The 18,491-nt window shown below is 37.4% G+C and overlaps 1 pseudogene; it reads right to left on the minus strand.

Moving 5' to 3' along the window:
• LOC139714607 (serine/threonine-protein kinase 4-like) overlaps positions 1-18,491 on the minus strand; it is a 47,954-nt pseudogene that overhangs the window by 22,563 nt on the left and 6,900 nt on the right.

Genomic DNA, 18,491 nt, shown 5'->3' on the forward strand with positions numbered 1-18,491 from the left:
AAAGAGAGAAAAAGATTTTGTCTATGAAGACTGTGTATTGCAGCAAGCAATAAAGACAATATGCATAATGTAAAAAACATGCATAATGTAACTAAGCATAGTTGCAGGGATCATTCATGATATATATCTATTTGACAAGACAATATCAGCTAGCAAATATTGGGGCAAATCTACAATCTCTGCTCCTTCGGCAAAAAAGAAAGAAAAAAAAACTAGAAATGTCGCTATGGCGACTGGTATGCCTCCGCCATAATGCATGGTTCTCCCAATAGGTGTATAGTGCAATGTCTATACAATGTGTGATGACAGTTTCACATAACTGGCAAAATATTGAAATGACAGGTTTATCATAAATGTCTTGAATGTTCACTTTCCTTGAACTAGGTTTGCTATAATTGTCTAAAAGTGCAGGCACATGTACTTGGGGAACTGAGGATTTCAATTGACTTTTGACTGACCCTTTTATAAGTTTATGCATTGTGTAATTTTCAAGGTATGAAGAAAAAGTGTAATTACAGTACAGTATACAAATGACGCACAGGTCTGAGTGCGTCAGTCGGAATTGTGTGCATAAGGTAACTATGGAATGCTTAACCCACGAGGCGAAGCCGAGTGGGTTTAGGCTAAATTCCATAGTTACCGCATGCACACTATATTCCGACTGACGCACGAAAAGACATGTGCGTCATCTGATTTATAGAATGGGTAATTTTCTTGTCAAAAACCCATTTTTCTATCGTGTTACCCGATGACAAAATTACTGGATGCATTTCCTTTTGGCTTGCCGTAAACAAGCATGCATCAGTTTTTACTGGACGCACGGCCAGCCATGCATCAGTATTTACTGGACGCATGGCCAACCTGAGTGCGCGAACGCTTGCTTAGTGCGCAAACCTTTGTTACAAGTACGCGTACTCTTGCTACAAGTGCGCGATAACATGTTTACCACACGGTGACTCAGCGTACGTAGCGTGCGGCCAGTAAAAATCAACACATAGCTCTCGACCAATCAGATCGCAGGATTCTCGCTACCCATTCTATAGTACAGAATAGATTTTTTTTTTTTTCATTTTAGCCTGGCCTTTAACCCTTTATGTTTGACCTTGCCCTTCTGGCAGGAAATTTCCCAGAGAATCTCCATTAGGTAATACATGTATAAGGGGATCAAGTTTCAAAAAAACAATCCTGCAAGCATTGCATATTAGTATATGAGGGAAAGAGTGAAATTTTGAGGAGTTGACCTTGACCTTGACCCCTGACTATTGACCCATGACCCCTAAATTCCCAAGATAATCCCTGCCAGTCAGTACATGCCTATGTACCAAGTTCCATGAAGATACTTGTACATTGAACCATTTGCAAGAAAAATGAAATTGTAACATTTTCACTTGACCTTTGACCTTATGATATGAAACTGTCTCTGGATAATCTTTACACAGTAGTACACATGTCTGCACTAAGTTTCAAGAAAATACCTTTGGGCATTGCGTAGATATTGGGAAAATGGCAACATTTTTAGCATTTGACCTTGACTTTTTGACCTTTGACCTCTTGCCAATTTCACTACAAAACTACTCAACTAAATGCCCCATCATACATCATCCTTGGACCAAGTTTAGTGAAAGTTGCTTCATCCGGTTTTGAGTTATCACATAAAAAAGTGCCCTTTTTCTTGTGGCTGTGGTGCCCTTTTAGAATGAAAGTTATTATTTATGACGTATAATATGCCCTTTCTCAAAGTCTACACTTTAATAAGCTTGAACAACTTTCCTGATCTCAAATATCATACCTTCAGTTCACTCGCGTCCCAATACATATATCTGATTCAAACTCAAAGTATCTTTCCGAGATACGAGACGACGTGTAGAAGTCTACGTACATGTACGCCCGACCGGCTTTTACCGTCCTGACTGCCTCCGCAGTGCAGCGGCTATAGAGTTACTAGCTAGGCAGCGGCGGCGGGCCGGAGCAAGTGGTCGCAAGCCATGCTAAAAAATGCCAGGCCTGTCGGACGGCTGCGAGCATTGCCATCTCTCTCGCTCTGCATTCATGCCAGCATGCTCAAAGCAAAATGGCGCCGGAAGTGCTCCAAAGCGAGCGCGGCGTACGCGTTGAAAACGTACTGTACTACAGAACCTACATCGTATTACGTATGGCCTACTGCCTAACGTCGTCTGCTGCAGAGAGATCTTATGCGTGCGTGCGCTGCTGGAGTGTAGCAGCACAGTCTATAGCATACAGCTCTATCGGGCATTCACATCACGTATAAACACCCAACATGCCCTTTCCAATGTGGCCTTGGTGCCCCTCTGACTGACTTAAGTGCCCTGGCCTCTTGGAAAAAGTGCCCTTTTCTAAATGGCCTTGCCCCTCCAAAATCCTATTTCAAGGCCTGTGATCACTATACAACATAAGGCCTATGAGCACAACAGGAAATATTTTCCCATTAGTTCTCTATACAGTATCATTCTTAGCAAGTTATGAGCCACTGCATTCAAGACCTGAAATTATATCTAGGAAATGTTTGGCCAAAGCTTAACTAGCAAGTTATGACCCTGACCTCTTACTTCACACCTCAAACACTCCAAACAGATAATTGTCAACACATGTCCGTTCTTCCTGCAAAATCACATTACCACTTGATTTTCCCAGCTAATAATTTCCACAAAATGTGAGTTTTATCCAGAAGTTCACAAACCTTTGTCATTTTGACAGTGCATATTATCACCATATACACCTAAAGATGCATTCTCTTCCAAATATCAATAACATCCACATTCGAGGGGATTTTTTCAATATCATATAGATAAGAACTAGCTGTGGCAATCAGAAAAGCTAACGCCTATAGTAACAGTACGGGGCCAGAAAATTGGATGACAAAAATCCTCTGGGATGCCAACATACAAGAACAAGAACAGAAAACATCCATTCAAACAGTCACAAACAGCAAACATCATTGTCTCTTTATGTCTAATTGCTTCTCTGTAAATGCAGTTTAAATTGAAACGTGCAACATTCCTGTATCATTCCCATGCCTATCCTTACCACAATTGTGTAAATATCATCTTCATAGTCCTGAAAAATTGTACAAGGTCAAAACTCATTAATCTTTTCTTCCATGACAATAATTACGTGATTCCTTATTTCATCTCATGGCAACCACTCTTGTACTCTGCTTATTCTCTTTTGCTGGACAACCTCAGTGAAAATTTTGTAAAATATTCTATAATGCCCGATAACGGACATTTTGAAAGCTAAGTAAAAGTTAAATGAGATGCTGGTAAATTACACCGTTAAATCAATGCCAGTCACCCAACCGTTTCTGGATAATTGTTGATCTATACCTACACAGAGGAACATGGACTCTTGCTTTCAGCCTCTTGAAGAATTTAACATGTTGGAACATTTCTACACACTTGAAACTAGGCCTCATCATCACAAAGAAAACACACAAATTCAACATAAACTGCATGCACAGTTACTTGTATGAATGTGTTGTGAGCTAACTACAATGATACACAGGTACATACTTCAATTCATGCAGAGGGGCAAAAAATACAAAACAAAAGATTATTGGTGCCATGCAAGCTAATATTTACCAACTCACGTGTGGGAAAAGACTATATAGTATTAGATGTTTATTGTCAACTTGAAAGAGTTACAATTACTACTTGAAAATCAGTCTTCACAAACCTTTGGACATTTGTCACTGACTTAAACATAATGATGACTGATAACATATACAGCGTGTCCCAGAAAAAACGAAACCGAGTTTCATTGCAATTTTTTGGGATCATAATCATATATTTGTTTTATGAGATATGCATGAATGGAAAGATTTATTTCTCTTTTTTCATTTGATGCACAACTCATTGTTCATAATTCATGCATGGCTGAGTTAGAACAATAGAAAGTAATACTACTAAATTTTCATTTGCACGAGCAAATCGCAACTTTGGATGAGTTTTTTTAGGCTTTTTCGGCAATCCTTTGTAAAAAATGAAATCATGGCCTTAATATTCATTCTTTTACCTTTCAAATGACATCTCATGCGTAAAAAATGATCTACGCCTGCTCGAGGAAACCTAATTTGAAAATATGCTTCCATTTTACTCAGAAAGATGGATAGTAATTAAGGAGTCAGTTAGCTTTCCCGACGCCTGCCCGACTTGGCAGATAACAATGGCCTTCATGCTTCAATGAATTTACACAAACATGAAGAGAGGGGTTAAAAGGGAATGTTAGAGACGGTTCAGAATAGGGTCGTAAATTATGATCCAACCACAGAGCAAGGGTGTTCATCAGCAGAATGTGAAGGGGGAGAAAAGTAAATGAAAAAGCCTTCCGAGCCCTCCCCCCCCCCCCACACACACACACACACAAAACAGAACAAAACAGAAGACGACTTTCTGTCCTACACTTGTACCTTTGAAATGTACAAAGCAAGTTCAGTGATAAATAAAGTGAAAAACCCTCTCTTTCTGCTTCCCTCCCCCTTCAAAAACTTCAAAACCCTGTCACTAATGAAGGACTAACTACACGTTAGGGAGATGTAGAGAGGAATGAAAACAGTGAAATAAGTTTGAGGTATAAAATCATCAAAATGTGTATCATTGTTTTACGATTTCACGTAGCCATTGGACTGTGTGCAGCCTGAGAATACTCACGATATTAGTCTTTAATTATTGGTTATGTCTCATAGCTTATTCTTAATGAATGACAACAAAGGGCTGTCCGTCTCATACAGCATCCTCTGCAAATATCCCCCCCCCCCCAACAACATTCACTGTAGCACTGCGGTTATTTTGTGTGAATTCAATGGTGCAGATGAGCCCATTGTCTAATGCTATGTCGGGAGAGCTGAATGCTTGTTTTCTTCGACTATCTGTAGAATTGGCTGAAATGAAGCATGCTTTCACACAGATTTTTCTCAAGTATGCGTTATTCATATTTGACGCGTAAGGTCTCATATGAAAGAAGAAAACATACACATTTGGGTTAAGAATTTCGTTTTTCGAAACCGTAACGTTAAAAGTCTGAAAAATTCACTTAAAGTCAATAACATCCACATTCAAATGAAAATTTGGTAGCATCACTTTTCATTGTTCTAACTCAGTCATGCATGAACAATGAACATTAAGTTGTACATCAAATGAAAGAAGAAAAGTTTATCTTTCCATTGATGTATAGTTCGTAAAGAAAATGTATGATTTCGATAGTAAAACGTTGCATGGAAACCCGATTTCGTTTTTTCTGGGACACGCTGTATATAGCAGAAAGAGAGAGGATTTTTCATTTATTATAATGCATTATTGTCATTATTTCAGTCTGGCTGTTGTACCTCACAACTCACCCCTGGTGTCAATGCTTGAAACATATGAAAGACTTTTGATTTACACAAAAACAATCAGACCTTTTTGGTCATGAGGCAATTTTGTATGAATATTACAAATGTTCTTCATTGGTCCATCATAGTTCTAAAATATGTCATGTTCTACATGGCAATATATCACATGACATGCCTAATCATTACCTGGAGTTTTGAGGACTATCAAGTGTATTCACAACATTCCCAGAAAACAGACTCAAAGGTAGAAAATGGGGAGATATTACAAACCATCTGACATACAATACTACCCACACTTACAGAGCCATCTTCCTCATCCTCATCTTCCTTGAGTTTCTCCTTTTCCCTCATGTGGTTTGCCTCGTTGATCATAGTATTCAAGATGGACACTGGCTTTGCGTTCTTCACGAATGGGTGCTGGTTATATCAAGCGAAAGAGGAAAGAAATGGAAAAATTTTGTAAGAACACTTCACAAATTGTGCTCCACTATTGAAAGTACAGACATTCTACACTGTACATGCATGTCTCACATGCCTTTTGTTACACTCTTGCATCTCTATATGAAGAACTGCATCTCTTGTAGACACATTGTACATCCAGGGTGTGAGAGTACTGGCAGAAAAATGTCTGAATGACCTGAAACTTACAAAGTTGTATGAATTTTAAGCGAAGTCTGAAGTGCATTAAACTGAGTGAACATTTCAGTGCATTTGAAAAAAAAAAAAAAAGAAGGATTTTTGGATAGGGTAAAAAAGTCTGAAATTAGATCAGACTCTGTACTGTCACATCTTTGGAATATGCATTCATATTTTTGATTCCCTTATATCGTACGATCATCAATCTTCTGACTCACATCAAACCAGCAGCTTCTAATTTAATTTTTCTGCAGCATGAAAGTGTAAACATTATGGTCAGGAACATCACAAACCAAACAAAGCAGTTAGAGGTTTGAGTGAAATTACAAAATAACTGAAAAACCTTTACAATATCTCCATGTCAGAGAGTCATGAAAACAGCATTCTATCAACAGCTGGAATATACTGATTTCAATCAAATACTGATGTCACTTACTCAAAGCACTACCTTAGGTTATCACTTACGGTTTAGAGAAGATTCGTAAAGATTCCTGTAATTGGAACATTTTTCTGTTCCCCCCAATGGCATTGTGCTCTAGGGGGATTCCAGGGTGGCCGGTGGGGAATGGTGCATGTTTGTGCAAATATATATTTCATTACCTTCACAATAATACCTACCAAACTCTGTGAAAATTTAACCTGTTTTTAAAAGAAGAGGAAGAAAATGTACAACTTTCATGGAGGCCCACATTTGGATCCCCCCCACTCCCAGGGCCCAAAGGAAGCACCCCTGGATCCACCATTAACGAACTTGAATCTACAGTGATCAATGTATCTTACTCATAGTTTATAGCGTAGTATCCATAGTCCTATGGCAAAAACAAAGTCCTTGCCTGGAGACCACGATGCTCCATACTCTACCTACAAACCTGTAATAAGTCTGTGGCTGTTGCCCTCTCCTCTGGGCTTTTGATGAGGCATTTGGAAGTGAAGTCAATGAATTCCTGAGACCACTTCTCGGGATCTCGGAAGGTTGGGGGTGGCTTGGTTGGTATCATGAATATTGCCTGGTAGCACACAGTTGAAACACAGTATATTAACTAGCAATTATTTTAGATTGTAGAATTTATTTCTGAATTGCTCCATTCCAATTTTAAATCATGGTGTGTTGCATCACTACTGCATTGAAACTGGTAAAATCACAATAAAACATTGATTTTTTAATACACAAACAATGCACAGACATGAGCAGATTAGCTTTTCAATCATTTCTGCACACATATCCATAGAATGAAATGTTTTAGACATTTGTGAACTTCATTCCACACGCAAACAGCCCATCCCTCATCTGACATTTAGATAGGAACTTTGAAATTGGCTGACTGATCGTTGTCATGCAAAATATGTTGTACAAGATATCTGCAAGATATGTGATATTGTTGTAAAACAAGAAGGAAATATCAGTGCATAAATTATCTTCTCCCATGATCATATTTTCTGCATCTATAAGTATTTCCCATTTAATGTGGTGTCATATAAACAAAGATCTATTATTTATCAATTTTTGAGAGTTCATTAATAATACAAGTGTGTACATACCCTTCAAATACTCCTAAATTCATGACATCAGCTCTTAGAACTTATTTGCTAAGCCTGCTCAATTTCAATTGATGTCCAATTTGGGGTTACTGTTGATATTATTTGTTTTGGTTTCATATGTGGTATTTAGTGTTTCTTTGTAAAGGACCCTATCATAAAAATGTCTAGATTTAATGAGCCCCCAATCATAAATACTTGTGAAAAACATGAAATTAATACTAATGCCACTGTTTGCCCTCAAGCACAAATATTACGAAGCCATTTTCTTCATGTTTTAACACTATCCATCAGATTTCATCCATAGATGGCATCATTAAGAAAATGCAACAATGGAAATGTGTAGAAGAAAGCATTTGATGTTCTCCAACACGTAAGGCAAATTTGATTTGATGATATATCATGAAGCTAAAATAGTGTAGTTTAGATATACATTCAAATGCAAGAAAAGAGATATCATGTATCATACAACACCTAAAAAGAATATAGCTACCTAATTGGTCAATTGCCCATCACGTGACATTCAGTTGAAAGTATCACTGCACGCTGTGGTTTTCAGCCGTGCAATTTTGTTTGATCAAAAATGGATAGCGCATGATGTCACCAATTTCCATTGACTCCCATGTTAAACTCAAGATTGACTCAAAGTTTTTGTTCCATTGCACAACTCTGATGTCACAAAAAAAAAAAAACATTTGTCACACGGACTGAAGAATTACAAGCGCGCTTTATTAACAAATGCTTACTTTGTCTCTCATTTCTGTAAACAACTCCAACTGATTGGTTTTGCATACATACGCACACATACACAGTGGCTGGGATTGTACAGCTACTTTTTCGCTTTCAAGGAAAATGGTTGCCATTTCTGTGCTAAATTCAAGAATCTGTCTGGACCATATCTGCTCAAGTTTGAGGCATTGTATAAAACAAATGGTGTATGGTCTTTACTCATGCAATGGAACAAGATTTCGCACTCAGTGAGAGATGAGGCGCACTATTCAACTTGGCTTCGCCTTGTTGAATAGAGCGCCTTTATTTTTCACCTCATACGCAATCTTGCACAATCGCACTCATGACCATTAACTATTTGTATAGTGATACATTGACTGCATGATTGTTCATTACAGCTATGAGAAATAAAGCAATTTCTTACTGAGACCACAAACCCCTCCTGCTAAAAGAAAGAACTAGTACTACTTTGGGTAAAAGGTGAAACATCCCCACCCTCATTGGGTGAATCTCTGCATAAGGTGGTTTGCCTTCTGCCATCTCCAGTGCTGTGATGCCCAGTGACCATATGTCTGCCTTGCAGTCATAGCCAATCTCCTGAATGACCTCTGGTGCCATCCAGAATGGGGTGCCAATCACAGTGTTCCGTTTGGCCATAGTGTCCTAGCACAGAATGGAAAGGGGTGACTGTCATTTGCAAATGGGTATAAAATGAGTTCTCCACCACAACGTAAATACTTTATTAGCTGCTTCAGTACTACTGTGTGTATATCAATAATAAATAATTCTCTCTTATTATGGCTTCTGACAGGATATAAATGATTTTAGTGTTTAATTTGAAGATTCTTCTGTTTGGTTATATCTTAATTATTTTCTTCTTTTTTTGGGGGGGGGGGGGTGGAAGGGGCTTATCTGCCTGTTGAGTTTATTCAACAAAATGCACTAAAAGACAAACTGATTTTGACATAACAGCCATAAAGTGAAAGCCTCAGCTTGACTTTCTTTGTGTACATCTGGGAAAAACTCATATACCAGGCAATACCAGTTCACATATCTGAAGGCAAATAAGTCAACCACTGTACCAAGGTATGCTATGGGTGTTACACTGTACCCGCCACAATCATACGTTAGCCTCATGCTAGGTACAAAATACACTTCATATGTTGCGTCTGCAAAATATTTTGGTCTCCAGTTTTTTTTTATTCTCACAAGACACTTTTTCACCACATATCCATGACTTTAAATTCATATTCTCAGACAATGAAGTCAGTACCTCAACATGAATTCCAGAAATATCAGAGTATTGACAAAGTGAACTAGCACGACATCCAAGGGACAGCAAGAGCTACTCTAAATGGATTACAGGATGTGTGCTATAATATTCTGACAATGAAATTGTGTTTACAATTTGATTGAATTCAGACATACAAGGACATACTGCTGTCACTGCAAACACTTTTTTCTTTGACTCAGGGAAAATCTTCTTTACAATGTACACTAACTTTGTTCTGGGACACTATAGCAAAGAACACTTTCAATTTCAGAGCTCTGACAGCATGGTCACTAGATGCAATGAGTGGAAGTGACTGTCAATGTAAAAATCCTTTCATGATAGACTTTTGACAGTTACCTGATCTTACAAAAAATATGTAAAATAGTCTCCAAATTCCATGTAAACTATAAGTTATTTACAGCACACATGGTCCATAAAAAGTATGACAAACTACAATTTTTGCTGATCCACATCCATGATAATTGACATGGCTAAATGTTCATGTGATTTAGGAACAAATGTAATATGAATATGAAACAAATATGGTTCAAATTCTGGAGTTGGACTTACCGTGAGCTGTCCTGCCACACCAAAGTCAGCTAGTTTGGCATTGCCTTCGTTGTTGAGAAGAATGTTACCCGCTTTAATGTCTCTGTGAATCTTCCTCATGAAGTGGAGATACTCTAAACCCTTGAGTGTGGAGTACAGGATGGTTGCTATTTCAGCTTCGCTTAACTTGAGACAAAGGAGGAAGATATGGGACACAAAGAGAGAATAAGGTAGCATTTTTTTTTATCATATTGACTGACACACGCAAAATGTCATTGAGACTCAGCTAACATTTGCATCTGATTATGATAAACTAAAATGGGAAGGATATTTTTAAAATCTCCCCTGACTTCCTGCATGACAAAATGAACAGATAGGCATAATTCATAGAATAATGCATTTAGTATACTTAAATGCATCCAATATGCAGTCTGCCCTGTGAAGGAACGGTTGATACAAAAATGTATTTTGAATTGTGACTAATGATGACAAATACAAGAGGGACAAGTTAAAAAATATTACATAGTGGTGAAGACAAGAGCAAATTAAACTTACCGTTTTATTTCTCCTCCTCATGATATCTGACACTGACCCTGCTCCACAATATTCCATGACAATCTGCACAAAATCATAAAACACATTTAAAATGCACTGTGTGTAAGTAAACAGAAATGTAGATTATTTTGTTGCAGGTAATATACAAATTATATGAAATGCCTTTCAAAAGTTAATGAGTAATAAAATAAAATTCACTGAATATTGTCAATTACAGAACAAAGACTTGATGACAAAGGATGTTATTAAAAGACACTGGAAGAAGTAGAGTACTCTTTCCATTGCAGTTTTCAAAATTTGAAAAAAAAAAAAAAAATTAAGGAAATGAAAGCCTGAAAGATTTTTTTAAATGAAACCCCCATAACATGCACTTGGTCATGAAATGTCACTAACAATATCATATACATGTACATACATTTTGTATCATAACACATCATGAAAGCAACCATTGTGCAAGAACAGGCAAAAAAAAAAAAACCTAAATTGTTGTCAGTTTTAAGATTAGCAATAACTATCCCAGAAAGTCAATAACAGAGCTTGAAGAAACTTCCCATCACTTCTTTGTATATCAACATGGAACCTTGCTGCTAAGGTTTGGCAGGCCATTGTATTTTAACCTCAGTGATCATGACAATATAACATAAATAAATAGTGCCTCTGGCAACACTTTGTGGTGGAGGCATACAAAGAATGGAAGCTTGTTATGTTCAGGAAACAGAAAGAGAAAATCAACATATTTGTTTACACACAGGTCAGAGCATTTACATGTGTTTATACAATCTCCTTACCCATAGGTCTGTGTTCTTGAAGTAGCTCCCGTAGTATTTGACGACATACGGACTGTCACACTGTTGCATGATGGAGATTTCTTTGATAATCTCCTGTAAGTCTGTATCAACAGGAACTTGTTTGATGGCCAACACTTGGCCAGACTCTTTGTGCATAGCCTTGAAAACGCTGCCATAGGAACTATATTTGGTGAATGTACGACAATCAGGGAGGGAAGAGAACATATTGGTGACATCTGCAACACTGGTTTATGATATAATAAGTTTATAAGGGAATTGGTTAGAAACAAAATATCATAATAATGCTGACGAAATTACACATTCATGGTCTGGTATATCTGTATGACAAATTCTGCAATAAATCACATGTAATATTGTGAATTTTTTTAGCAGTGCAGAAAGCTCTCTTGGGCTGTTTTCTTCCACTAGACCCTGTTCAAATGAAGAAGAATTACCATTATATACAGCAGGTGAATAATTTTCCTGGCATCGCATCACAATTTGCTATGCATTTTTACACCATTGCTACACAAACTAATTTTTGTGTAGCAGTTTTGTGTAGCAGTTTTCTTCCACACAAGTGTACAAGATACCATTTGAAATATTGTTCATCAGCCAAAACTGCTCATCAAACTTGAGTTGTAAAATTATTCCCTGTACAGTATATTGAGACTATTAAAAAATAACAAATCCACATTGTACATGGACACCACAGTGTACATCACATCCTAGGATAATGTGATTTTAAAGTTTCTCAGGGGTATAAATAATGTTTATTGAACGGACAATTTGATAGAATCCACTCACAATACACGTACGATAAATGCTAAATATGAGTTGTAAGCAAGAAACAAAGATATTAAAGTTCCAGTGGTTTGATAAGCATGCATTTACTTGCTTCCACAACACACAGGTAAAATTATACAAATTATAAACACAATACATCCGTCAATGACAAATACAGTCCAACCTCCATTATCTGGCCATGTCAGGATCGATGCCTGTCCGGATAAGCGATTTGGCCAGATATGGGAGAAACAATGGGTACGAGTAGGCTGCCCATCCAGAAGTAGAGCCTACGTAGGTAGCGTACCTCCTAACAGAATTTTAATTGTGCTCACTTACTTACTGCTTGGAGGCATTCGGATAATAGAGAAGTCCGGATCAGAGATGGTCAGATGCAAGCACTACTACACTGTAATAGTGTTTTTTGCTAGTAATTTTTGTGTTGCATATATCACATGTAGGAGTTGTTGTGTGTGATAACGCTTCTCATACCTGACATCTAGATATTGACTACTAATGTCATTTTTCCTGCAATATAAAAGGGGGCTGGTGGTGTACATGGAAGGATACATGTAGGAGAGCAAAATACTGTTTGTTGTTCGTTACAGGACAAGGAAAATACTGACATTCTCTTTCATTGTATATTCACTATTCAATCAGTTCTTTTTTCCTTGTAGATTTACTTTATTGTGCCTTCAGAGAATTCTCAAGATCAAATTAGTACAAGTGTAAGTGCTTGATTTTAAAGTTTCTCACCCCTCTCCAAGTTTCTCCAACAGGTCAAATACCTCCTCTGGTTCCTTGGTAAGATTATCTTCACTCAGTCTTTTCAACATACTGCAAATTAGAGAATATACGAAGAAATATTCAACCACAAATTATTCAGCATGTCTCGGTAAAATGTAATAAATTTAAGCAAAGCACTTGTTACACAGTATACCAATGATACACAGGTCTAAAAGCATCACCAGGAATTGTGTGCATAAGGTAACTATGGAATGCTTAACCCACCAGATGAGTGAAGCCACATACAATGTAGGTTTAGGCTAAGTTCCATAATTATCACATGTATGCATGCTGTAAAGTACAGACACATGAAAAAGATGTGCATCCTCTGTATTATAGAATGGGGGACAGTTTTTGGTTTTTTTTTTCCCAGTGAATCCATTTTTTGATCATATACAAATGTTACCTGATTGGCAAATGCACTGGATGCATTACCTTTTGGCTTGCCATAGACAAAAACCCACCATCCAGTACTTTACACTATGCTTCCAGTAATTACTGTACTGGATGCAAAGTAGTTTACGGGATGCATGATTTGCTAATCGAAGGAAAAATTTCACACATTAAAAAAAACCCAACAACAACAACTGAAAAGAAATGGGGAATGTGAAAACAATAAAGGTTAAAAAAAGGAAATTCTTTTTCTCAGTTATTTGAGGTGATTTGGATGTGTTTGTCTCTCTCCTGCAATGACATGATCTATGAATGGCCCTATACTGAAAAAAAAATAAAAAAATAAAAATGTAACTTCCATGCACATGAGACCAAATAACAACCAAAACCATAACATGGATGCAGAGACTCCAACTCTCCCGTTTTCGACGGGAGATCTCCCGCCGAAAACCCATTTTTGCAAAATGTCCTGTTCTCCCGTTTGGGTTTTAATTTCTCCCGCCCTGGCTCTGAGTCTCCCGTTCAAAAGGATTTCTTACTTATTGCTATTGTATGTTGCAAAAAATAATCCTTATATAGCACCAGTGAGCATCTAACCCTGGGAACTTCACGCTTCGCACACATAAACTTGGAGTCTCCCGTTTGCTAGGGGTTTCAGGCGGGAGAATCTCCAGATCAGAAGGTGCTTTGGGTTGGAGTCTCTGTGGATGTTTCTCAGGTACTCAAAACTAATATGTATACACTGTATATACAGGGCTCGACATTAACGGTGGCCCAGTGGCCCGGTGCCACCAAAAACGCACGTCGGGCCACCCAAATTTCAGAAATGAAGAATTTGGTGGCCCAAACGGGCCACCAAAATATAAGTTAGTGTGGAGCCCTGATGTAAATTGGCAATGTCAATAACATATCAATCTGTTGTAAAACAAAATTTTTTTTTCTTTATGATGTGCTTTAACCAATACAATTTTGACAAGGCACATTACATGCCTTAACCCTAAAAAGACTGGGGGGTGGCCTCCCTCGACATTTCGCGTGATTACTCAGCAACACGCAATGCTCTCGCCGCGATGCTCTATGACTTTTTTCTTTTGAGTTTCCCGCACATTTTGACACCAAATTTGTGACGCCCGGGGGTACGGTTCTGAAGTTACATAACTTTTTGTACATGCACGTGAGACCGAAAATGGCTCAAAAATGTGATTTTGTGTACAAAGTACTGTATGCAAATTGAGTTTTATCACATGGTTCATATAAATATGCTTATTTTTATTCTCAATGGCTAAAATCAATTTGTTTTAGTAGTATTATGCTTCAAAAAGGGTCTGCCACAAATTTTGCTGAAAAAAACAACAAAAACAAAAGGTCCAAAAAACAAAGAAATAGATAAGAAATTCATAAAACAATAAAATAAATAAATTAAGTTTGATACCGAATTTTTTTTCAAGTACATTTGCTAAGAATGCTACAAAGAATATCTGGACCAAAAATGAGCACTTTTGGAGCTTTATATACTGATTTAGATAAAAAAGTCTGATTTCTCGCATAAATTAGCATAATTAATCAAAATAAAATAAAAGAAGACTATTTTGGAAAATTTAAATATATGATCTTGTAGATTACATCGCACACTACCATTGTGCAAATTTCCGCGGCGATCGCGCGATCCACGGCCGAGATCTTAAGGGGGGGCCCTTTAGGCCCCCCCCCCCCAGTCTTTCGAGCTACCGAAATAGCCCAGTCTTTTTAGGGTTAAGTTATTGACAACATCAACAAAGTACTTGTTTAAGTCACCCAGGATATTCATGAGAAATTGTAAATTCAATACTTCCCTCAATGAAGTAAGGAATTCCTATTAGATTTTTTTCCTATTTTTTTTGAAGGCGACCATCCATCCCCAGTTATATTCTTTTTACTGTTTTAACCCTCTCCTGGAATATATAATTTCTTTCTTTTTTTTCAATGTAAACATGGTTATGACCTCAACGGACAAAATATCATTAATACCCTTTGTGCAGACGAATAAACGTCATTATCAAAGTAAACAAAAAGTATCAGTCCTATACAGATACACATTTTATCAGAATTCAACTCTCACTCTCAGTTCATGGGTTTATCTCTATAGTATGCAAAATGTTGAAGTCTGTTGATTAGTATAGTATATGTGTAATATTTTATATTTGTATATGTAATATTGAATTAGATACATCGAAAGAAGGTTTATTACAGTTTTTAGGACCACGGATATTTTTTTTTTCAATGGGAAAGTAAATGGAGTTTTTTGATTATGTACAAAACGAAATCAGAAAACAAAAAAGCAGAATATCGACTGATTATTGGTCCGCCCGGAGTGTGAAGTTTCTATAAACGTCCGATATACATATATATATGAAAGAATTGATATAAATGCTATAATGATTGTTAGTTTTAAATATTATTGTTGATACTGGCACATTAATTTCATGGATGTTATTTGTGTTGTATGTTCAATGTGTACCTGCAATTATCTAAAGAGATAATTGACCTGGTTATGTATAAACATTTTCTTGAATAAAGAAATGATTCAATCAAAAAATCTGTAGTGTGACTATAAAATTTCTCACACACTACATTTACTAAAAATTCTACTTCTCAGTCCTTGTCTTTATTTTATCTGATGCTTGTGCACACTATCAATGCTACAGCTGGCCATAGATAGTGTGCGCAAATGGCTTCTCATGGATCAATTTCATCAAAGAAGCTATAGTACAATACAAATTGTACATTAGTTCCATGGCAGTCAGCAGAATGAGGAAATATTAAATGATCTTGATACAGAAATATCAAATGCTTTAATCTTCAGTTCAGATCTGTAGTATTCACTGCAAATCACATACAGTATACCTGCAGCAAATGAAATCTGAAATTAATACATTACAGTGTATATATTTTTTATATACTTAAAGGGGATGGCTAGTAACTGATCTGTGGGAATCAGTGGGAATGCTGGAGGATGATTGTTCCAATCCTTATGGGATTCATTTAAGAGTACAGTCGATATATCTATTGTTGTGTGAAAATTATTTGCTTCAGAATGGTCTCATATTCAAGTAATGTGCAGTTTAATGTTTCCAGGTTAGCGTGCCTGGTCAGTGACGGGGCATTAAACTGCACATTACTTGAATATGAGACCGTTCTGAAGCAAATAATTTTCACACAACAGTAGATATATACTCTTAAATGAATCTCATAAGGATTGGAACAATCATCCCTCAGAATTCCCACTGATTCCCACTGATCGGTTACTAGTCATCCCCTTTAAAGGACAAGTTCACCTTCATATACATTTAGGATTGAGAGAATGCAGCAATATTAGTAGAACACATCAGTGAAAGTCTGAGGAAAATTGGACAATCCGTTCAAAAGTTACGAATATTTTAAGTATCTGCACAGTCACTGCTGGAAGAGAAGACTACTACAGTGTATGATGTCACATGCGTACAACTATATATAACGAAAATAAAAAGAGAATTTCACAAAACTTTACTTTTTGAATAAAGTGCACACTTCTTCGACTTGCTACTGACGTATGTTAAGGGTAATATTATTCCCCCTGCCTTCTGAAAGAGAGAAGTCGAGTGTTCTTTTGTTATGCGAGAAAAATGGAAATATGTTGAATTTTCTTTATTCTTTCTTTATATCGTTGTACTCATGTGACATCACAAGCTATAGTAGTCTTTTCATCCAGCCGTGACTGAGTAGAAACTTCAAAAATTCATAACTTTTTAACGGATTGTCCGATTTTGCTCAAACTCTCACTGATGTGTTCTACTAATATTGCTGCATTCACTCAACCCACATGTCTAGGAAGGTGAACTTGTCCTTTAAGTGCACAAACTGGCTTTTTTTCCTGTATACTGTGAGTGCATAATATGTATCACACTTTGGGTGTCCATTTTAACTGTATACTGTAAAGAATATACCTTGGTATGCTTCTGCTAACTGTTAGAGTCTAGTATTTAAAATATCTCACAATTTGCCTGAAATTTAACTCGTGAACACGTAAAGAAAATACTCTTAATTCACAAGCGCACATTAAAAATGTGATTTGCGGTACACACTCCAAGATAACTAATTCTGCTTCAAACGCGTGGGTTATTTTGCCGCACTCGGTTGCGCCGTAGTTTTGAAACCAACACCCCTACCCTATTGACAATACATGTGAAATGCATATGTACATGCAATGCTTTTTGAGTGTGCATTTATAATCTATGGTATCATTATTTTGCTGTTGATCTTGTTTATTATCATCGGGTTTTTCACTATTCAGTAATATTTACACGCTACACGTGTATGGACATCTTCAAAATCCCAGTAGCAGAGACTCCCAACTCTCCTGCTTTCGACGGGAGATCTCCTGCCAAAAGCCCGTTTTTGCAAAATCTCTCGTTCTCCCCCATGAGATTTAATTTCTCCGGCCCTGGCTCTGTGTCTCCCGCTTAAAATCATTTCTTACTTAGTGTCATCACATATCAAAAAATAAGCCTTAGATAGCACGAGAGAGCAGTAAGAACCCAGAGCTTCCACTTTAGAACCCCAGCCTAACGGAATTCCCGCTTTGCGCTCATGATGTGCGCGAGCCAAGTTGGAGTCTCCCGTTTGCTAGGGAGGGGTTTCAGTCGGGAGAATCTCCCGATCAGAAGGGGCTTGGGGTCGGAGTCCCTGCAGTAGTGAAGAATGAAAACCACTGGCACTGCACGCAGTCTCATGCATGAAAGTTCGTTCTTTACGTGCAGTGTCATAGAGGGCTGTCAGTTTCAATGTGCAGTGTCGATTAGACAGAAGTATCCATCTGTCCGGAGGAGTCTTTTTTTGTTATTTTATCGCTCTCCGTAAAGCCAGACGCCGTCTCTGCGGAACATATCCCCGACGACCAGATGTAGACCGATTCTTTGGTCAAAGTGTTCATGTGTTGGACACCTTTTTAGTATATTACAGAAACTAAAACTTAGATTCTAACAAGTTAGACCCATACCCACATAGAACATGACAACACTCAGTTTGCACCCGAGTAGAAATGTTACCGTACTCTTCGTAGTCTTATACTTTGCGTCTAGAGTAGTGAGTAGGTCGA

The sequence above is a fragment of the Diadema antillarum genome, unplaced genomic scaffold (genome assembly GCF_040938485.1).
Source record: "Diadema antillarum isolate AM-2024a unplaced genomic scaffold, OU_Dant_1.0 seq00002339_RagTag, whole genome shotgun sequence".
Taxonomy (NCBI): domain Eukaryota; kingdom Metazoa; phylum Echinodermata; class Echinoidea; order Diadematoida; family Diadematidae; genus Diadema; species Diadema antillarum.